The sequence below is a fragment of the Papio anubis genome, chromosome 2, assembly GCF_008728515.1.
Source record: "Papio anubis isolate 15944 chromosome 2, Panubis1.0, whole genome shotgun sequence".
NCBI classification, from domain to species: domain Eukaryota; kingdom Metazoa; phylum Chordata; class Mammalia; order Primates; family Cercopithecidae; genus Papio; species Papio anubis.
Genome location: NC_044977.1, coordinates 181,778,090 through 181,801,666, shown reverse-complemented (window position 1 = coordinate 181,801,666; position 23,577 = coordinate 181,778,090). Strand labels below are relative to the sequence as shown.

Here is a 23,577-nt window from a genome sequence, read left to right as displayed (position 1 = left end):
TTTAATTTTCACAAATAAATATAAAACTGTGAAAACAAAATGGGTCATTTATTCTTTATTGCAAGCACCTAGCAGAGAGGACTGTTCATAATTGTAGATAAGTATTATATTAAGAATAGCATTTCCCTGTATTTGATAAAGTCTGATAAATAGAAAAATGTGTTTTATACCTCAAAAATTACATATTTTCAGTGGACAAAGAGATATAAAGAAAGTAAAGAACACAATGAGATCCTGTTGCATCTCAAAACATATCTGCCTGATGACAAGAGAAGTAACTTGAATCTCCAAGTACCAAAGAAGTCTAAGCATATTTACATAAATGACTACTTTTAGTCAGTCTCACAGGCATTATTAGTATCCTAATTTTAAATGTTTATGTGTGTGCATATATAATTTGTGTAATTTGATTCTTGTCAATTTGCAAATGTAAAAATGGCAGATCCCAGGTATCTAAAATCCTGTGTGGTTCAAAACCATCCTTATATCCTGGTAGACTCTGTTTTCAGTTCTGGGAGCACTAGCTCTCTGCTGGCAACTCTGTGGCCTGACCACTCATATGGGGCTTGGGCATACCCACAGATGCCAATTCCAGATCAGGCCATGATTACTCTACCCTTCAGAGACTCCAGCAGGAGCAAGGAGAAGATAGCATGCCAGCCAGTGGAACACATTGACTATTTGCTCTAATGGCAATCCACTAGGCTCCCCAAGATGCCACACTTAAGGTGATGCTGCACAACTGAAAAGAAATGCTGCCCATCTAAGTACTAACAATGCTCTGTTTTTTTAGGTTTCCATTTTTTTTAAATTTACTAAAAAATATATACTTCCAAAAATTTACACTTTTATATTTAGGACTACTATTTTCCCAAAATGGAGAAGAACAAAGTCAGAGATGATACTTTACAATAAATAGTAGCAAGAAATTTCTGAGGGAGGGACATTGTCTCAGGACAAATTTCCTGAGAGGGAAATTTGTGTTCTCACTTACTTTATGAGTTTCTTTTTCTTTTTCTTCTTCTTCTTCTTCTTCTTCTTCTTCTTCTTCTTCTTCTTCTTCAAGAAAAAAAGTACTGCAGGTGATCTTCAAGACTTCCTGATTTCCAAAGTGCAGTATTTTGGAGTGATACTGCATCAATACCATTGCAAAATTTCATTATAAATTAACTTGTCATGCATTACGATCCAATTTAAGACTAGATTACATTTCCTTTTAATTAACTAGAAGGACTCTTATATATCTTTTTCTCTTTTTTTAATCTAGCATCTCTCTCAAATATAGTAAGAAGTGATCAGAGCTACAAATAGAGTCCAACTTCCAAGGGTCAGTACAAAAAGATTGCTGCTTCTTTGAGAAGAATCCGTAAGTGACTTATCCCTCTCTCACCTAAGTTATTTTAAAATGAGGAATATTGTACTAAAACATCTAGTAGAATGCTTGAAATTCAATAATAACTTGATGAATTACTTATTTAAAGAATTAAAACATAAATTTAGCTAGTCATGAGATTATAACACCTAATCACAATGCAAAATGACTGTGGTTTCATTCTTAAATTAGTTCCCCATTATCATTATCACTGCCACAAATCACATTGCTAAATAAAACTAGTTTTACTATGACACAGCTTGAGATTTTGAATAAAAATTAAGTTAAATGTTAATATAAATAGTATCAATTTAAAACAATTTTAATATACTTATTGGAGACTCACTGTGTGCCTGATAGTATTTTGATTAAAGAATATAGGATAATAGGACTAGCCCTTAAAGAGTCACATTTTAGAGTGGAGGAGGCTGAGTCATAGATACATTAAGCATATCAAATATTTCACTCTAGGGGTGAGGCAGAGCCTAAATTCTGACAGATTGGTTCTGGGACTTCAATTTTATCCACAGGCTTTCGAAATGAGTGAGGATAATAGTTAACTACATGCCCGGCAATAAATACTAAAGGCATGCCATAGTGATGCCAGTGGTAATTCAGGCGGATAGAACCACAGAGGTTAGTTGAGGCTGCGTGTTTATTCTAACCTTTCCAAATCTCAAAAAAACCTGTTTACTTTTATATTCAGAAAAGTAAACATAAAGACTGAGAAGAGACAGAAAATAATGAATTAATTTGGATGCCTGTTTGCAGTGTTAATCACACTGTAAAGCATGTTTGTGGTTGAAATATAATTACCCATTTAATCAAAAAATAGAAGAGCAAAGACAAGGGAAAAATTATTAATAAAGCTAAAATTAAGAAGAAGTACATTTAATAAAATGTGCAATAAAAGGAATTTAGTCTATAAAAAGGCATGTTTGAAATTAATGTCAAAGACAAACTAAAATAAAAACCCTACACCTACACACAACCAAATAATTTAATAAAAATTTTAAAACTAGTTGAATAACACCAAAGATTGTCAAGATTTATTAAATAAACATTTAAATTATCATAAAATATGCTTTGTACTTGGAATAAATATCAAAGTCAAAACAACTCGAAATCCTTATAAACAAAGTCAAGAATAATTTTGCAACATGACTTGGGCTAAAATTTCTTAAGAATTCAGGGATATTTTTGTGTGGAGCCACTGACTGGAATATTTTGTTCTAAGCCTGCTTCCTTCTACAAGAAACCAGTAAAAAAAAAAAAAAAAAAAAAAAATCAGAAAAAAATAACAGTTTGTGGGAATACCCTATAACTCCATTTAAAGAAATTAAATTCCCTTCTGCTTGGTCGGTTTAGATTCAGGGAAGGGTATATAAGTGACAACATAGATATTCATTGGTAGCAGTCTCAGCATATACTATTTATTAATCTCCTTGACTGAGTATCCCCCAAGTAGGTTTGCCACTTTTAATCAGCTCCTACTTCAACCACTATTGTTTGAACCACAAGGTTGGAGTTGAGGTTCTGAGGAGACGGGCACAGACCAGTTGAGCCATCATACAGTGAGCAATGATCTGGGTGTTTTAGAAACCACAACAACACACACATCCTATCATGTTTCCTTTAGAAAACCATTAATGAGCAGGATACATTTTACTGCCTTCCACATATTGTGCATACACTAACTAAATACCTTGATAAGAACAAGCATTACAACGATGACTAGAGTACAGCCCTGCCCTCTAGGAGACTCCAGGGGAAAGTTGTATTAACTCTTTAAAAAATGGGATGGGGTTCATTAAGTAGCTCTTCATCTGCAGCAGTGCTTTTGAAAACGAGGATGGTTTCATGAACGAATGCAATATTTACCCAGTGAATTCTTTTCTTATTTCTCAAATATAGGAAATGACTAAATCCTGAATGTTTGATATAACCTCTTGCCTCCTAATGAATGTTTACACTATACAAAACAACTCAGTGGTAAAGTCATTTGCAAAGACCTATTACCTACTGCAATGTAGAACTAGATACATGGCTGTATGTGTGTGTTATCTAAGTACACATTTTGATTCTGCAGATATTTTTAGAGTGTCCATGTATAGCACTTTGCTCAGAACTTTCCACTTACTTTAAATTTTTACTTCAAAAACAAGCTCTCATAATTTCATGAAAGTTTTATGATCTTGTTATCATATTTAAAAAAGCTTAGGCTGTTTATGATCTTGTTATCTTATTTAAAAAAAAAAAAAAGGCTTAGGCCAAGGGCAATGGTGTTGTCCTTTATACTTATCTACATAAAGGCCACATAAAACCTAGGACTCGGTTCTTCTAGTCCTGTATTCTTTCCAAGTTGCTTTTGTGCATATGTAGACAGACATAAATATAAACCAAGGCACACTTATGTTAAACTTATGTATTCTGAGTTAGGGTGGTCCACTCAGCTTTAACTTTTAAAATCATTCCTTTAAGATCTGCAAATTCATTAGCCTCCAAAGGAGCGAAGTTTGTTTCTTTCAGTGACCTAAAATTTTTCATGTAATTTGAATGTTGGAGAAGTCTCACTTGAATTAGGTTAACACACACACAAAATAGCAGGTGGGCTAAGTCACTCAGAGTATGCAAGTGACACTCCTCTGAAGCCCCTCCCTGAATGCCAGATCAGGCCACATAGCAGCCTGGAGTTGGTTCCAGCTCAGAGAACAGAGCAGCAGCTGCTGGGAGTTGGCGGCAGCCCAAGTCTCAGCTGTATTCTTGGCCTTCTGCCTCCTCCAGGCACTTACCCGGGGCGCGTGACCAAGGAAACAGCTGAGCCCCCACCTCAAAGAGGAAACGCAACCGCCACAGCCCCCGCCGCCACCTGCTCCGGAGCCAAACAACCAACAAATTCCTGCTCAATTTGAAGGGGGGAGAGCGGACTGCTGATTCACTCCTAGGAATGCCGGGGCTCTTTCCACTGAGGATAGAGGCATAGCTGAACAGGAATGGAACGTCATCGTGAACGCTCAGGCAGAGCCACCTGGGGCCTTGAAGTTGCAGGGAATCAGAAATGGTAGAAGCAGTTACCAGAGTCCAGGGATCGTGGGAGGGATGATGGAGAGAGTCTGGTCAACAGGTACAAAGTTACACTCAGGAAGAAAAAGTTCTGTTCTAGAAGTTGCTCTATAGGATAACTATAGTTAACAATATTGTATTGCATATTTCCAAATAGCGAGAAGAGAGGATTTTTAATGTTCTCACCACAAAGAAATGACAAATATTTGAGGTGAAGGATATGCTAATTACTCTGATTTGATCATCACACAATACATGTGTCGAATACCACATTATACCCCATAAATATGTATGCGTCAATTAAAAACAAAATCAAACTTTAAAAAATAGTTTAGATGTTCAAGTCACAGGGTTCTATTAGATTTCAAACACTGCTTTAGATACTGTCTGCAAGATTTTTTGAAGATACTCCTTTCTTAAACAGTAATTTTGATTTTCGTTTTATAGTGGGCTGAAAATTTGCCAAGAACGTGGACGACTGGACAGTTCACTTTCATGTGCAACAATTTCCAAGAGGATCCTAGGTTACACAGCATAATTACAAAACTAAAACAAATATGTTAAATGCCCTGCACCTTTTTTGAGACGCCGAGTATGGCCTTCTTGAGTGCCATGAAGCATTAAGATAGCCTCAGGCATCAGCACACATTCCAGGTCCAAATCCAGTTCTCACGGCCCAGCAGGCAAGCTGGGACAGTGGAAATGCGAGTATATGGCCCAGCATTACACCGGAGGACTGTGGGGGTGAGCATGCCACTTCCCAGAACCGTGGCTCTGACAGCTTCAACTGCACTCACGTCAGTGCTATTAAGAGATGTTCCTAACTTCAAACATTGTGAAATCTCACCCCGCTCCGAGGACACATCCCTCCAGATCTGTCTCCCATCAACACGGGAGGCTGTGCTTTGTGCTATTAAAAATTTCTCTGGAACAAGAAAGGCAAAATGCTGACGTTCCATGATGCATACATGGGGGTTTGTTACACAATTATCTCCATTTTGTGCACATTTTAAAAATTTCCATGATAAAAAGTTCAAAGTATAAAAATTTGTCTGGGAATTAAATCATTGTCAGATGCAAGAACTATGCTCCCAAACTGGGCTTCTGTCCAGGTGGGAGAAACTCTGATTTGTAGGTGATTGCTTATTATTTCCAGGGAGAATGTGAGGGGTTTAAAAACCTTATAGATCACAGCTTTTTTTGAAAAAACTGACCCACATCGAGTGAAGCCTTTTCTCCCTAGCAGATATACACAATTTTAATTCAATTCTGGGGTGACCATTTAGATACATTTGCTCTGGGGCATCATGAAGTTTCTGTTGTTATTTTTTTTAATTTGTACAAATTTATAGGGTACATGAGAAATGCTGTTACATGTATACAATGCATAGTGATAGAGTCAGAGTATTTAGGGTGTCCATTGCCTGAGTACAATATCTTTTTGTTAAGTATAGTCACCCTACTCTGTTATCAAACATTGAATCCACTCCTTCTATCTTGCTGTATGTTTCTACCCTTTGATTTACTTCTCTTCATCCTTTCTCCCCCATCCCACTCACCCTTCCCAGTCTCTATTATCTACCTTTTTACTCTCTATCTCCATGTGATCAAAATTTTTAGCTCCCACATATAAGAGAGAATATGCAATCTTTGTTAATTTTTTTTACCCTTCCGGTAGATTTCACTTGGTGGACACAATTCTCCCTTCAAGTTCTTGTTCCCTCTTGTAGAACTGTCTCCTCTGCAGAGAGCTGCACTACCTCATGCACACTCTTTCCTAGAATAATCCACATCCAATAATTCAATAACTGATCAAGAGCGGACTGGAAGCCCTGAGATCTCAACCCTTTGTGGGACTTTCTGAAGGTCATTCTAGTGGCAGAGCTTTCTGCAGGATCAGCAGAGGCTGTCCTCTGTCCTCATCCTCCGGCCTGAACTGCAACCCACCTTCCCTCTCTGCCCAGTCCTGCTCCTCTCTGTCCCTCTGCGGGGTTGGTCCTAAGAACTCTCCTTAGTAAACATCCTGCACACTTAACTCTATCTGGGAGTCTGCTTTCCAGGACCCTCCCTACAACATCACAGGACATCCTTTCGGAAGGGTTGAAAATGCTTTGCAGTAGTGATAAAACCTAGGTTAAGAATCACCACTTAGTTTTAAGCCATTGTTAGCTCTTCTTAATCACCTCTCTAATACCTGCCATCTCATCACTGCTCCAAATTGCGCAATATTTCTAAAAGTATTAAAACTGTACATAAGATATGCACATGTATGCCAATGGGTGCTGCTGAATTGGCTTATATGGGATCACATAATTAATTCTTAAAAATAAACCATACACACTATGATTCTCTCCAGTGGTGTGATTTCTCTTCCACACCTGAAATCTCATCTTATTTTGACCTTTAACTCTCAGAGGCCACTATAATGCTACATAATTCTCTAATCTCAAATCCAAAGTATGTCTACTGTGAACACCTCCAAAAATTATATCCTCAAACTTAATTTTAAAACCACCAATAGCTAACACCAGGCCTGACACATAATAGGCATTCAAGGTATTATGATTACCTATTAGTAGTGCTCATAAAGTATTCCAAAACTTATACAAATTATCTCATTTCTTACTTCACAAATAGCTATGTCACTGTCTCCTTTATACACATGGGACAACTAAAATTCAGTAAGGTCAAGGAACTTGCCCAAGGTAACACAATAAGTACAAAGGCATCCACTGTGTCTCACTCTCTCTCCAGCAAATACGTATTATTGTTGCTTACAAAAGTACTCTTTTGGGAGATGAGGCAGGACATAAAAAGGTCAATGAGAATTGAATACTGTTGATTTTTTGAATTTTATAGATGGTCATAAGAAATTTATAAGTGTTCTGATTTCTTTATGCTGTATATTTTTCAAGTTTCTATATTCCATGCAGAGAATGTATACTAGCAGTTCAAAGATTCTAATAAAGGAGCTGCCTAAATAATTATAATAGCAACTAACACTTACAGCATGTTTCTATATGCTGAGCAGTATTCTATTCCATGACTTTTACTGGAAGACACAGAATCATTTTATCTCTTTTCCTCTTTGTATCTCATTGTTCGCCATTTCTCCTTGTGAATATGCCTGGAGGAGGTGAAGTTTTAACAGCACAAATACACCATTCTCACGAGTACAACTCAATAACTGATTTTTATACTATGACAATGAATCAATGAGAGAATATTAAATCATATTCTGTGTTTGATGTTTTACAAGACTGAGATTTTTATTTAAATTGGTCAAAGTAAAGCACTTGGTCTCCTGGAGGATCCAGTTTTAATTGTACAGATAATCTACGTGTATGTGATCCGTGTGTGTAATTAGGCCTTGATATGCCAGTGAAGTGGATAAACTATTATTGACCCAGCTCCTACTAGGTGTAAAAAATTCTGCTAAAAATTGTGAGATGCAAAGATAGATGTAGCCCTGTACCTGCCTTTAAGAAATTTATAATCTGCTAAAAACAAGGAGTTACTCAATTTAGCTTTCCAACTACGTATTTTCTTTGTTTTTCAGTAAGTATGCTAGGCAGTGAATTCCAAATGAGTCCTTATAGGATTGTTCACTAATTTTCAAGATAAAGGGATACTTTAGACTAATTCATTATTTGGGGGAAAAAACCCACAACTATCTCTCATCCAGTAAGATAAAGAGAGTAGTATCCCACAAAAAAGAATAGAAGCATTTACTCAAAATCCTCTGTCAAAAGTCAGTAATTCTCCTTATTGATAATTACCTATCAATAATCTGATAATTATCCCCCAAGAAGTGAACTTTGAGAATGAAGTTAGTCATTATCTTAACCTCTTGTTACACACACTTGAGAGTTAGAAGCAACATTCCTCTGTCTTTCCATGAGAGTTCAAGTATTGCTCTCCTTTTCCAGAACTTTCTCCAAGGATGACACAGAAGAGATTTCGAGGACACAGACTATAGCCAATAGCAAGGATGGTTTGAAAGAGCATAAAGTGAGGTGCACTTTTATGGTGTATGTGCGGGTAAGGGGGTGGAAGCAGAGTAAGAATTTGGCCTGCTCACATCTGGAAGGATGGGGCCAGAGGCAGAAGCTGAAGCTAAGAACAAATTCAAAGAAATGTAGGAGAGCAGGAGGTCCTCTGGTGGCTGAACCAATCATTTATAGATACTGTCTTGTGTTTTATTCAGAATTGGGAATAGACCAGCCCCCTGTGTTCTCCTGGAGGAAATGGAAAGAACTATGTAAATGCAGATATTTAAAAGATTTTTCAGTAATTTAGAAGTGATACCTCATGATTATTTATTAAACTACCTCTTGCATTGCTCTAGGTCAAAAAGGGGAAAAAGTCAAGGTCCAAAAGCTGAAAATCCCTGAGAAGGATGCCAGGAAGGCTTGTCAGGGCTAGAACATTGATCTGTCCCTTGGCAAAGCCTCTCATGCTCTCCCTATGCCAGCAGATGGTGCAATGCACACCTGTGACTCTTGTCATAAAACAGCTCTCTGATGTTTTTATTACAAGAACTTATATGACTCTTTACACACCCAGGTGTCATTGTGGACCAATGTCTTTTGACTGAGCTGCTCCTGAACTAATATAGTGATTTGGTATAAAACAGGAAGCCCCTCCATCAGTCAGAACAAAACCCCAGCCACCTTTATTCTCTAAATGTTTTCTCCTTTTGAGAAACTCATCTTACAACATGTGATGAATTACTGCTTCAAACGTGTATATTAACCAACAAAATGAGATTCACCCCTTTATTAACAAATCTCCTAGCTCTCTACCACCCACTTTTCATGATCTGTTCCTCCTCTGTGTTCACCTTGATGTCTCTATCAGGCTACATACCTGCACTTCAGCACTTATCCCAGGGCCTCGAAATTATCTGAGAGTCAGGCTGTAAGTTCCCCAAGGGCAGGGATTGTGCTTTGCTTATCTCTGGGTCTCCAGGACCCGCCAAGATGTCTGGAATACAATAGGAAATGAATACATGTTTCTAAAAATGTAAATGTCTTCTACAAATGTCTTCTAATCATCTAAACCCAGAAAGGTCTATTAATTTTTCAATTGCTTAAAACATTAACTATTTATGTTATATTCATATCATATTTTAAAATGTGTTTTTAAGGCATAAATTTAACCAAAAAAATCTGAACTTGTGTGTTGTGTGCTGTGTCTACCTGAAGAACACAAGTGTTTGTGGAGTCTGTGTGCATTCACAAGCATGTATGTATGTGTGCTGGGACTTAACGTAAAAAGTATTTCTTAAAATGGGTCTGTGTAAAAAATGTTGCGAGAATAGATGACATCATGTTTTCATATCTATTTGAAGAAAAACTTGCAATATACATAGCTCGTGTCTTGATTATCAAAGTCAGCAAGAGAGAATATGGGCTGTGTGGGGTTCCTGCTGTGAAATGCAAACATTATCTGTGAAATTCAAAGACTTTATCATTTAAATATGAGGATTGATGCCTCTGATGAAGATAGAGCATCTTAGTTAAAACAAACAAATGATTATCTTGGACAACAGTGTAAACAAGACCCTAATTCATGAAGCTGCTAATTGCTCTTCCCAGCTGCAGAAGATTGGCCTGCACTCCATCTCTCACTGCTCACCCTGTGAGTAACATTTGTGCACTCTCTCCTGAAATTCAGCACAGCACAGGTCCAGCCTCACACATCAGAGCCTGGGGGCCAAAAAGGGGTCAGTTCAGAAGAGAGCCTAAAAGGCAGATACTTAAAGGAATCAAGGGCTTCATTTTATAGATGTATATTTACTTCTATGGCTGTGCTGGAATTAAGCTCATATTTATATTACTTTATCTCCTCACAAGGCTTATGGGTATGTCATCAGGAGAAAAACTTTAGCAACAGTCTTTGTAACCAAGAGAAATTGCTATTGCATGTCACTTTTTGAAAGTAAATCTAAAAATTGGTACCTGGATAATGATCATCACAAACTCCCAGAGTTGTTCATATTTAATTCAACTTAAATACAGATATCTTAACTCATGGCAAACAAACAATAGCTATCGTGTTTTCATACGTTATTTCATAACGAAATGCCAAAAGGAACACTTTATACATAGTGTGTTTAATCCTCACTGTAACGAATCATTCACTCATGGAAGGAAGAAGAAAGAAAGAGAAAGAAAGAAAACAGGTTCAGAAAGGATAAAATTCCCTGCCCAAGGTCAAACGGTACAAAAATTATTCAAACACAGTTCCCAAAAACCCATGCTCTTGCCACTGCCTGCCATCACAGTGCCCAGTCTATGAGTCTGGAGTGTGTTCACCAAGCAGGGAATGCAACACTCACCCATATAATCATGGGTACTGATTAAAGAAAGATGCCGAACCATATAAAAACTGTATCTTCTATCACAAGAGAGTACTATTCCAGTTATCACTATCCAGAAATGTGCAATTACTTTTTATCAGTAATGTTGCTTCAGATATCCCACTAACATACAAAAGTGCACACTCAACACTTGATTCTCTAGTAATCTTAAAACTGAGAACCAAATTAACTATAGAAGCCCCTGTTACTGCAGAGTGAATGCATGACCACTGGTCTAAGGCCCAAATGTTGTCATATCTGGGAGAGCTATTTCTAAGGTTTATGGAGCCTCACCTCGACCACCATGCTAGGGTTCAGGCTTGGAGATTACTTTGAGGAATGGAGCAGACCCTAGGCTGTTGCAACCTCAACCCACAGTTGCCTTTTAGGACTAAGTCAACTGAGATTATCTTTGAAAAAAAAGAATGCCTGTGGGGAACATAATCAGAGTTTAACATAAGAATGATCAGCGTGACACGGAATGGAAGGAAAACCTCCTGTTTCTAAGATTTGGATTGGAGTTTTGTAAAACTCTGTCTGTTCCACAAATTGAATCAGAGAAAAAGTGAGGTGAAGGGTTCCTCAGCCAATTCTTCTCTGCTCAACAAAGGAAGTTGGAAAAGCAGATTCATCAGGCTGGTAGTAGGCTTCTCAGACAAACTTCCTCTTGGAAAAGCATCTTATTTAACCAGGCAGCACTCAAGTCTAACTGACATGAGAGCAGTTTTCTGGTTCTGCAAGGGGAAAGTGTCCACAGGATAGGAGACACCGTACTGTCAAGCTTGCCAACATGTCTGCCCCCACAACAGCACCACAACGCTTCAGGTATCACCAGGCATTTCAGCTGCCCTCTCCCTCTGCCCATGACTACAACTCTATCCACACTTGTTTCTACACCAGCAGATCCACGTATCCATTGGCATCCTGTATAGCTCAGCTCAAACACTAGAATCTGAATGCATTCCCCAGTTGGTGCAACCAAGTCATTTCTGTACAAAGATTTATGAATTATCTAAGGCTGGTGGGTCACATGTAAACTGTATATATCTGTAATATCTGTATATATGTAAACTGATATGCATTAACAAATATATCAGTCTGTTGTAAAAGGAGGAAATATAGACAAAAACAAAACAAAACAAAAAGCAGAGAAGTGTTATGGAACGGTTAACTACGTGGACTCTGAAGCTGGACATCAAGGGCTTGAAGACTGACTCCACCATTGACTCTGAGCAAGTTACCAAATGTGTTTGTGCCTCAGTTTTCTCATCTGAAGATGGAAATAATAAGGGTCCCTAACTCAAAAGTGGTTTGTAGGATTAAGCACATTAATATACATAAAGTACTCAGAAGAGTACTTCACACAGAGTTGCCATTATAAATGTATTAGCTATTAACTCGTTCACTGAGAGAAACATATGCATCTATTCAACAGATGTTTATTGATATCACCTGATCAGAGCCCTGGCTAGAATTAAACTGCCAGTACTTCTGGAGACCTGATCTTCCAGACATTTCTAGAGGCCTTAGTGTCTTTAAAAATTATAGCTACTTCAGAATGGTATGGGCATCCAGCCCTGAGGTAGCCACCACTGGGCTCTGCAAGTTGTGAATGGATGGTAATTTCTGAGGGCGTGTACATATATGTGGGAGGTAACTGGATGAAAGTTCTCGGGCTGTCAGTTTTTCACAGTAAGTCTGAATGAGAGAAATAAACGTGTCCATGAAAATCGTTTTTAAAGCAGAAAAGTTTACAGGAAAGGATTCTAAGAAAAACACCGAACGAGGAAATAGGGGAAGGGTACCAGGGGTAACACAGTTAAGGACTATGTCAGCCAGATTTTTCCAAACTCCAAAATTTGCCTAGGATCTCTGCCTGGACAAAATGGAATTAGTACTTGTTTTGAAAAACGCTTCTCATAGAGATCATATCTTTTTTTATGTCTTTTGTTTGAAATAAAGCATATTTTATTTATATAAATTGATACTTTTACCTCATATAACTGTGCAGATTCAGTTACTTGATGTAGCTAAATGGTAGTGTAATTCTGCCTTTTTTAATTTTAAAATTATTATACAGTAAATTTGACTTGTTTAGGTGCTGTATGGTTTTATTAATTTTGACACTTGCATACATTTATATAACCACCATCACTATCAGGCTACAGAATAGTCCTAGTTTTTTAACTTCCTTATACAACCCCTTTACAGTGACACCCCTCCCTTTGTCATATCTCCTAGCAGTCACCAATATGTCCTTTGTCATGATAGTTTTATCATTTTGACATGTGGTATAAATGGAATCACACAGTCTGCAATGTCTAGAGATTGGCTTCTTTCACTCAGAATAATTCCCTTGAGATCCATCCAAATTATCGTGTCAATTAGTAATTAACTCCTGTTTATTGCTGAGCAATACTCCATTCGATGAATGTGCTGCAGTTTATCCATCCACCTTGTAAAGGATATTTGAGTTGTTCCTAGTTTGGGGCAGTTGAAATGAAAGCTGTTATAAATCTTTGTCTTCACATTTTTGTGTTGACAGTTTTAATCTCTAATGCTCACCAATTTTTATTTTAAAATTTTCCTTGATTTTTAGAATATCCAGTCTTGTGGATTAGGGGATTCTTATTATATCTCAGTGGATTTTATAATCCGACACTGGAAACTCTTAGTACACACAATCTTAGAGAGAAATTTGTATTCAATAGTCATTCAAAGCCGAAGCTGCTTAACTCTGTCTAGTGGAGTCTGCTATCCTCATCACCTCCTTTAAAATTATGTTTTAAAAATAATTTTTAAATGAAAGTAAATTCAAAGTTATTCTAAGATTAGTTTGTTTTGAAATTTTATAGTATTCCTTTGTTTTTAGACTATAAAATGTCAATCATATACAAATTCTACATTCTGGCAAAAAGTTTTATGTTTTAAATCAGTGGTTGTCAAATTCTGGTTCATGTACTGGCAACATCCAGATCACTAAGAACCTGTTAGAAATGCATATACTTGGGCCCCACCACAGACCTGCTGAATCCAAAAATTCTGTATTTCAATAAACCTTCAGGTGATTCTCATGTATGTGATGTTTTGAGAACTACTGCTTCAGAAATAACTCTCCTATGTGATATAGAAGGAGTGCCACCATCTGAGATTTCCCCTTGAGATGACATAAGAAAACTCGCATTTACTTCCTTCTGTAATAGTATTCATTTAAGGAATAGGATGGCTCATTTGTGTTAAAATATGGGCCCTGAATCACCAATTGGCATTTAAAAGACATACAGTATAGCTCATTTTGGTCACTGGGGCAGAGCTATGAAATCAAAATCTAAAGTGTACAGAAATCACTGAGTCCTCATTTGAAACAATAAATTCATCATCTTACTCTCTAGTACTATCTTGCCATTTCGTCAGCGGTGATGCGCAGAGAAGAGGGGTACAGGCAAGTTTCCTCTCTTCATTGATTCTCTTGTATAATCTTAGCCTTAATGGGATATTGTTTATTAGCAATGAAAAAAGTGAATTCAGAAAGAAAAAAAGTAGAAAATAAGCTAGACTGAAACACCCCATCAGTCATAATAATAAAGATTATTCTTTTTATAATAAGAAAGCTCAAATATATACACATATAAATGTATATATCAATATACACACATATATATTTATCAAAGAGTATGCATATTTATTTTCTGTTATCTCTGCAGAAATATTTCTCAACAGTAAAATAAAGCTTATACCCTTGTCGTAGGTTAAAACCTACCCGAGTAAAGCTAGCTAATGCATATGATGAATTAGGTGAAGAAATTTGTAGCAATATGTTTTATATACATAATGTAAAATATATTGATAACAAATAAATCTTTATATTTACCTGTAAATATTATTTCTAAGATTTTGCCATTTCTTCAAGTTAGGTAAATGGGAAAACAAAGAAAATTATTTTGATTTTTAGTTTACTTTAGGTCATAAAATAAGATTTAACATTTAATAAAAATTAAACATTGCCTTTAAATTTCTCTTTCCAAATATTTTAACAAATGCACTACCTTTGACAAATAATTAATAAACATGTTTATGATACCTACTATGCTTCACTTTTATTTCAGGGTAGGGCTGAAACATCTGTTAACCTCACCACTTCCTTTTTCTGAGAAACTGACTCCTTGAGGGTAGAAAGATAAAAAGGCCGCTCTGATCCTGCACATCTGCTAAAAGCAACCGTCACCCTCTGCCAACAAACACAGAAAGCACAGTCAAGGAATGAGCGTGTGCATTCCAGGTGTTTGGTTCGCTTGGCAGAAAACAAATTGAGGACAAACAGTCTGCGAAGAAAGCTCACACGGGCTCATTCTTATCTAAGTTTTTCAGAAGATAATTGCAGGAGAAACGTATTAGTGAGAACGGATAATTTCATCCTCAATATCGGTAAATTCCATACCTTTATCCATCTGGTATTACTTCTCCCCCATGGGGCAGAAGACAGGTTGTAAATAAATAATATAGCGCCTTTCCCTGAGTTTACAGAGGAATATCTTGAGAACACATATTTGAAGAGCAAGGTAATGTGCCTTAACTGTGAAGAATCACAAAAGAGTAACTTAAAGCATGCACTTAAAAGCTCAAACCGTGTGAACCCATTAGGGAAAAAAATGAAAATGGAATTCTCCTTTAAGATTCACTAATCACTTAATATGCATCTTTAAAACCGTTTTTCATCTATTTGATCACCATTTATTTTTTGAAAAAATATTTTCCATTAATCACTTATTACTGGGCATCTATTTGTTCTTAAGTGTGAACCATTAGGTCCCCTAAATAAACCTCATTGCTTCAAATTAAGATGGGTGGTGAGTGCAAATATGGATTTAGATATGCTGTATTTTTTTCCTTTTTTTTTTTTACTTAATTATATATCTTGTTGATACTTTATAAAAGCCAAAGATACAGAATCTGACAACTCTCCAAATTTATTTTACTTTTCCAGTTATTCATGGACTGATACAATATTTGTGACACAAACCACAACTTTATAGTATTTTCAAAACAAATACTGATATACATACAATTTCAGTATACATATTCTTAGAAGTTTCAGTGTTTTAATGGATAGTCAGGACATGTAGAGAAAGCCAGAACCAGCTATCATTTCTATTATTTGGCAAGTATTTTACACGTAACTCAGGAAGAAAATATTAAACTCACAATGGTTCATTAACTTGGCTAGGTGAGTAAGAAGCAGGATGGCATTCACATTTAGATCACCGTGATGTCAAACCTACCCACTTCCTTTGACACCGGGGGAAAGTGTGTCCCAAAGATATGTAAAATCAGGAGCTGATAGTCCATGGCATCATTCATGCCATAAACAGCAGCCACAAATAGATCTGTGAAGCATGCAGACAAATTTCCATGCGCTTTGCAGCAATTTCAAAAATTAATTTCCATGGCCTTCTTTGTCATGGCTTCACTATACCTACTTCCCTTAGCTCCTGATTCTTAGTTAGATGATACCCAGATGAGATAATCGAATTCTCTGTTTTGTGCGGCCGTTACATATTACAGGGTAATTCATATTACAAAGAAAAAATTAAGGATGAAATATATATCTTTCATGCTTCCTTAAACAAGAATCCCTAAATATATCATAACAGAGATAATGTCACTGCTATGACCACAGCTAAAAAGCAGGTAAATATGGACACTACATAGGCACACAAAGTCCCTTTCACACAGGAGGGGGTTTATAAATAGCAGGTAACATTCACAGTGCAAGAAAATAAAACAAATTATTTCTTTGAAATCACAATGCCACATGTAGCTTTTGATCAAGCACGATCCAAAGGTAAACTCAAAATCAGTAGAAGAATACGACTTTTCACTTATCACTCTCCCTGTGCCTTCAGCAAATAATATTCACAAGGCTACAGAAATCTTGGATTTCTATACTGGTAAGAATTTTTGCCTGGAGAAACAAGGTAATTCAGAGTGCAGGAAGAGCAAGCCAAGTGAAGTAATTCCTGCAGAGCAGAACAAATGGCACAAATGACCTAATCGATACAGAAATAAGTACAGATTTCCTCCACAAATGGCCACATGGTAGCTTCTCTAACAAGTTCAGAAAAACATCACACTCCTTTCATGAAGATCTTCTTTACCCTTTATCGATGTGCCTCATCAGGAATACCTAAATTTTGGCTTTCTGTCAATTCAATATATTAGGTAAGTTTACCCAGACTTACAGTAAAATGTATCAGTTCATTTAAGTTTGTAGGTCTGCTTCTGTCTCAATGCTGTAAATTCTTTGGCTAACAGTGCTAACCGTTTGATCCCTGCTTAAGCCTAAGGATCCAATCAATAAATGATGAAACAAGTGATATCTCCTCATCCTTTCTTAAAACATAAAAAACAATCTATTTTCACAGCTAGATCAAAACAATGAGGTAATGTTTTCAGTGATTTTAGAAAAATTGATTTTAGAGCTCTCTTCTCTTGCTATATCCTTTGGGCAAATCTTTTATTATACAAATGGCCTTCTGCTGGATATAACCATTGGTTTTATCTGCAAAGTGAACAAGTCACAAGTTTACTGTAATTTTATTTGAAATCATTCTTAGTTCTTAGATGACAGTCCCAAATTGCTCCTGGAAGGATGCTAAGACTAAACTCTCCACAGTATTACTAGACAAATCTAGGAGGCCTAGTTAACTTCCTCTGTAAATCACCACCAGAGCCACAATCTTACCCAAAGCTGAGTCACATTAGTAGATTATAAAATACTGCATGGAATTTTGCGTACACATAGAATTCTGAATCACCCGTGAATACCCAAATCTCTTTTTCAAAGTCTCTACTGCCCATCCAAGCTTATAAAAGGTCAAATCCTGCTGTCTATGCAAGGAGTGCCTTCTAGAAACAATGGCCTGCACTCTATGTGTTCACAGATGGCCTCTCCTCACTGAACCGTTGACATGGAAGCATTCATCATATAGAGTATAGCTGTGTTGAAAACAGATTCCAATCATGCCTGAAGAAAATACCCAAGACAACTGCCACATCATGAAAACATTCTCAATCCGACTGGGAGGGATTTTATGGGGATGCTTTATTTATGTGAGGCCTATGCAATCAATAAAACATAGTGATAAGGACATAAGAAACTCTGAAACTATGATCACCAGAAAAAAATGAATACCAAGAAATGAGGTAAGAAGTTTATATTTAATTCTTAGAACAATCCCCTTTTAGAAATGAAACAGCTGAGATTTAGAAAGCTTAAGAAACTTACTAGTAAGTTGCAGAGTTGGATCTGAGCCCAGGCCTGGGAACCCAGATTCTCTTTTCTTAACCAACTAGTCTTGATAAGAGCACCTTCTAATAATTTCGCTCCTGTTGGGTAGCATTAGTGCTTACTTCCAGGACTAAAGAATAAAAACATAGTTAACATTTATGAACAAGCCAATAAAAATGGATCTGTGAATATTATACAAAAAAGTGTCATTAAATAATGGAAATTATAAACTGGAAGAGATCTTAGATATCATCTGGAATAATCCTGTTGCTTACAGGTAATTTCAAAAAGTAGGTTCTTTCTCAGTATTTCAGAGCAAGGTATTTGAACAAGAGGCAGGTCAGAGGCAATACATATTTCTCCAGACATCTCTCTGCCTCCAAATATCTAACTTGTTTTTGCTGCCAATGAAAAAATAATGCATCTTAAAAAAAAAAAAAAAAAGAGATTATCCTTCAGATGGCCTACAGATCAAATCGTTTGTTCCTCTGTGGCTTTCCTACAGAACCATTTAAATTTCATCTTACTCTGATCACAGGCACTATTTTTAATTTATTAAGGATTAATAGATTTTATAACATTTTATACTTTTTATTTCTGAAATGATTTTCCTGTTTCCTCTCTCAAACACACAAATGTGGAATCTCACAACAAATTCAAAGAATAACTTGTCTTTTGATAAACCTAATTTTTAATTCTAAATAAGTAGGCTGGTTCATATATTTTCTATATTTTACTCTGATCAGGTACCTTGAACTTCGTTCCTGTTCATAATCCCAATGTAATTTTAATCATTTGCTTGCAGCCCTAGTAACTAATATAGTAAATGTATGATGTAATGGGATTGAAAAAGAGAATATGACTGGTTCATACTAACTTCATATACATCTGTCTTGGTTGATGGTGTTTTTTCTTGCTGGAGAGCAACCTAACTGATGGTTTTACTTTGTGGCCTATTACCACCAACAGAACTTTCCTGCCCACCAAAGCTTCTCACTGGTGCTTACTCTTCCATGTTTGTTTTCTGGAAACCAGTATTTTTCTACCCTCAAAGTGTACTCCCTAGGGATTTCCTACTTAACTTTATTGGTGAAGAAAGATTTTTCTAATTTGTTGGAATTAATTCACATTGCTTTATCATCCAAAATATTGTCTACCTATAACTTTGGATTTTTGACAAACCCTTAATTACTCAATTCATTGTTTAGAAACGTTAAAATGCATTCATCTCATCCAAATGCCTATAAAATCCTACACATCAAGTTTTCCCAAGTATTTAGCCTGAGACACGATACATAGAAAACTTCAATAAATACTTGAAAAATAAGAATGAATAAATGAGTGAATGGTAATGATATCTGATGCAAAGACAAGCCTTGTTAGCCATCACCCAAGAACTCAGCTGGCTAGTCAATTTGGCTTCCATGGACGTTCCCTTACTTTGATACAATGTGTTCTCGAATATATTTTGCTGGCTTCCTGATAATAATATCAATGGTGTCAAAATCTATTGCTTTCTATATGTTTCTAAAGCCTGCCACAGTCTCAGAGAAGTAAGATAAGGTATTCCTCTTCTAAATTAAGGTATAAGGTTTTATTTATTTATTTATTTTTTTTATTGTGTGTGTGTGTGTGTGTGTGTGTGTGTGTGTGTTTAAACATTACACTTAGCCTTTCTTAAAATGTTGGAAACAAATTAAGAAAGCAAACTCATTTCATTTGTAATCAGCTGGACCCTTTCCTTTCAAACAAGATTATTTTTATAGATCGGGTAAAACATGAATTCAGTTCTCTATGGTCCAGTTGGATTAAATGATTTTCTATTTAACTGCGGTTAATCCTATCATCTTTCCAAAGTAGCAGGAAGAGAAGAGCTTCCTATAGCTTGGTGGCACCTGTTCTGCTTAAAGCAGGAAGGGGGTCTGAAAGTCTCCAATTTGTTAATATTCTCTTCTCCCTTTGTCCCTCATCCCTGCCTTCTAATTCAGCACTGTCTACTTGCTTGTTCTTTGGAGGAGTGAATTCCTTCCTCACATGCTGGGTGTCCTTCACCATGGTTAATCCCTCCAAAGGCACACATCCAATAAAGATGGGTTGCCTCTAGCTCAGTGTAACAATGATTTGGAAATATTTTGTAAACGTGCTTTTGCCTCATTCTTTCTTCCAAGACCATATTAACTGAGTGTTAATGAATTCCCTTCCACTTAGATTGAAAGGTAATGTTTGTAGTCAGCTTAAGCAGATTGAACTCTTACGAGCCTTGCTATTCCCATCAAATCCCTAGTCATTGTCTGAGATCTGAAGAAGAAACTATTTGTGAGAACCAAAATAATAGCTAGTGTAGTTACAATTCTACATATAAGGGCAGGTTTTTGTTCTCTCAAAAAAAATGAATATCAAATCGGCTTAAGCTGAAACTTCAGGGAAAAATACAATTAAAACCTTACTTAGAGTAGGTTTTAATTTCTGAGTATCAGTAGAAAGGTCAATTTTTAATTCAACAAACTTTGATTAAATATCTGCCACATGCAAGCACTATACTAGCCAACAACTGCTAAGGACAATGAAAAATGGACTGAGAAATAGGCCTTTCTTTGTGTGTATTTAATGTAAGTTAGTTAAATGACTTGTGCATAAGCATGTTGACTCTAGCAATACATATGTATACATATATGAACAAAATATGTCTACACTTTCCTTGTTTTTGTTTGTTTTCCAAAAAAATATTTGGATAGCAAAGAAATATACATTTATTCTCTGACACCTTCTGATAAATTTTGTTGGATAAATAGTTGATTAGGCTATTCCCCAGAAGAATGCTGACATCCATTTTATAATAGGAGATAAAATGCAATTATCGGATGCATTTACTGCTTTGTATAGCTCACCTTCTCCTGTGTTGAATACTATCTGTGGCTCTCCATTTTTTGATAGCGGAACCAATTGTTTAAACCTCAGTTACGAAAGAAGTCTTTCCCTCCTCTGGCCATGTTCATAGAGGCAGAGTGCTGACTCATTTCAGCAAAATTAATGCAGATAATTTAGGATCAGAGGCCAGATCAGTGGCCCTGTCCAAACAGCTCACTCAGTGCTTGGAGACAGGAAGCTGGAGTCTTCTATGGGAGTGCCAAGGACCCCTCAATGAGGCCAAAGCTCCATTTGCTTTGTTGCAGAATAGAAAAATGTTTCTCTCATGTCACCTCAAATATGTTGTTAGTCCCAGCTCCCATCCACTAGTGCAGGATTTTAGGATTTTCCTTCATGGATTCATTCCAATTGTTTCCTATTCAATGATTTGGTTCTTTATTCACCTCATTTAAATGGTAGAAATTACACAACTAAAATGTTCCAGAGAGATAATACCCATATGTTAACCTTTTAGACAACTGAATTAGACCATTTCTTCCCTTACAAACTGGCGGAAGATTATGGCCTTATTAAGCATCATGTTCTTTACACAATGAACACCTCTGAGATTAGTTACTACCTTGGCTTGGCCTTCAATATTTCATAGCACAGAAAGAGTCAAGCATAACCAATTTTAGCCATCAGAAATATTATGGGATAGCAAAGAAGGAGAGCTGTATTCCAAATTACCAAAAGATTTTTTTTTTCTTAAATGGAGGTGGGGATCCTTAAATGTAAGAAGAGCAAATCTCTCTCTGAATGTTTTATGTAAAAGGAAAGTGGTTTCTTTTAAGTGAATAATATCCATGTGTCAGGGGCTTTGTTTCTGCTTTGATCATGAAAGGTAGATATTATTCCCACCTTATAAATGAGAAAGTTGAAGCAATCAGGAATTAACTAAATTGCCAAAGTCACACAACTAGCAAGTTGTTGAGTCGGGATCAATGTCACTACACAACTTTCACTGTAGAAACTGTGAAGCACAGAGAGCTTTAGAACTTTGGCCATCGTCACACTGTTTACTCAGACCCAAACACCAAACACCAGTACCACACACCAATTCAGGTGGCGAACTGCATATTTATGAAGGTAAGTCACAGAAAATGAGATTCAGATACACCACTTTTAGCACTTATTTCCCTGGACCTTTCATTTTAATCCTAATTGTGTGCATTTCTCTAACCTGCAGAATCTCATGGAGGGCCTTGCGTCTCCTTGGTAAAGCCTTCCTTCATCACTTACAGCTCATTTATCTGCTCCTGCTCAGATAAGCTCCTAGACTACCTTTGGTATACAACCTCTCTATTACTTCTCATCTGAATTTCAATCAGAAGCTCCACTGAATTCAAAACATCTGTGTCTGCGGCTTCCCACATTATATCAGACAAATAACACAGACATTACAATTATTTTTGGAATAAAATAATTTCCCTATTGGAGGGATATTTGCGTTCTTATCCTGGAAGATGTATAAGCTTGTTGCAATATACACATTCTATCACATTAGCTACGTATACTCTCCTACCTCTCGATGATGAAGAAACACTAAAACACTGAGTCATCCATAGTTCTGGCTGAAGACAACAATGATAACGATAATTAAAGATTAAGGCATTCAGTTGTTAGAGTGTTTAACAATGCTAAGGGTAAGCAGATAGCTGCAGCATATGTATGCAACATGATTATATGCTAGATTATCTTATCATTCCAGAACGCTGTTAGTGATTATGTGAAAATTTCAGCGTTGGAGAGAAATTTGAATCCTCACACAAAGAAGTGTTGTGACCAAAGTTAAATGACATGAGAATGAAAAAAATGATGAATCATTAATACTAGCTAGTTCCTTGCTGTGAAGTTTTTGAATTTAGTGCAATGCCAGTTGTTTGACAATTTCCAAAAATGCTTACAACATCAGCATATCTAAGTAAATTTAAAATAAACAAAATATAAACAAAGCCATCAAAGAGTGTTATCTTGATCATTCCTCTAGGCCAGTTACAAGAAGTAGTCAAATATGACTGCAGAATCCTAATGATTAATTAATTTGGCAGAATTTAATAGCAATTTTAATACAGCTATGGGCCACATTGGCTTAAAGAATCATGATTTGACTAAAAACCTTAATCTTCTTTTTCTAAACAAAGAAAATAAAGTCCCATATTTTTAACCAAAAGCCTCTTTACACCCATTTAAAAATTATTTTAAAGAAGCATTGAGTAGTTAAAGCTTGCAAATGCTGCAGAATTCTTGATTCTGTCACATACTCACATCGAATCTACTTGTTCTCTGTCCAAAAGCTCTTTGATGATTAAATCAAATCTGATGCCAGCAACACTGGGATTTCCACCAAAGTTACATAGATATCAACAAGCAAAATGCTAAGAAAAACATGTAAATGCAGAGTATAGATTTTTTTTTTTTTTTAATCTCTCTATGTTAGAACTTTTTGTGAGGACTTTAGCTTGCGGTTTTAGAAACATACAAAAAGCTGAAAAATAAGTTTGTTATCTTTCCATTTTCCATTGAATTTATGGGCAAATAAAATTTAAACAATTACGAGGAGTCATTGAATTTCGGTGAGTT

General features: G+C 36.3%; 1 protein-coding gene across 36 annotated transcripts in view; it reads right to left on the bottom strand.

Moving 5' to 3' along the window:
• Positions 1 to 23,577, bottom strand: part of ARPP21 (cAMP regulated phosphoprotein 21) — a 156,707-nt gene that overhangs the window by 125,652 nt on the left and 7,478 nt on the right. For 5 of the 36 annotated variants that reach the window (XM_031663841.1, XM_031663849.1, XM_031663843.1 and 2 more), the window contains exon 1: positions 995 to 2,368. The exons of 7 other annotated variants lie outside the window; for them this stretch is intronic. The gene's annotated coding sequence lies outside the window, so the exon portion shown is untranslated. Of the gene's footprint in view, positions 1 to 994; positions 2,377 to 18,084; positions 18,218 to 23,577 lie in introns of those variants that run through there. 24 more of the 36 variants (XR_004182349.1, XR_004182348.1, XR_004182351.1 and 21 more) reach the window with 13 other exon arrangements.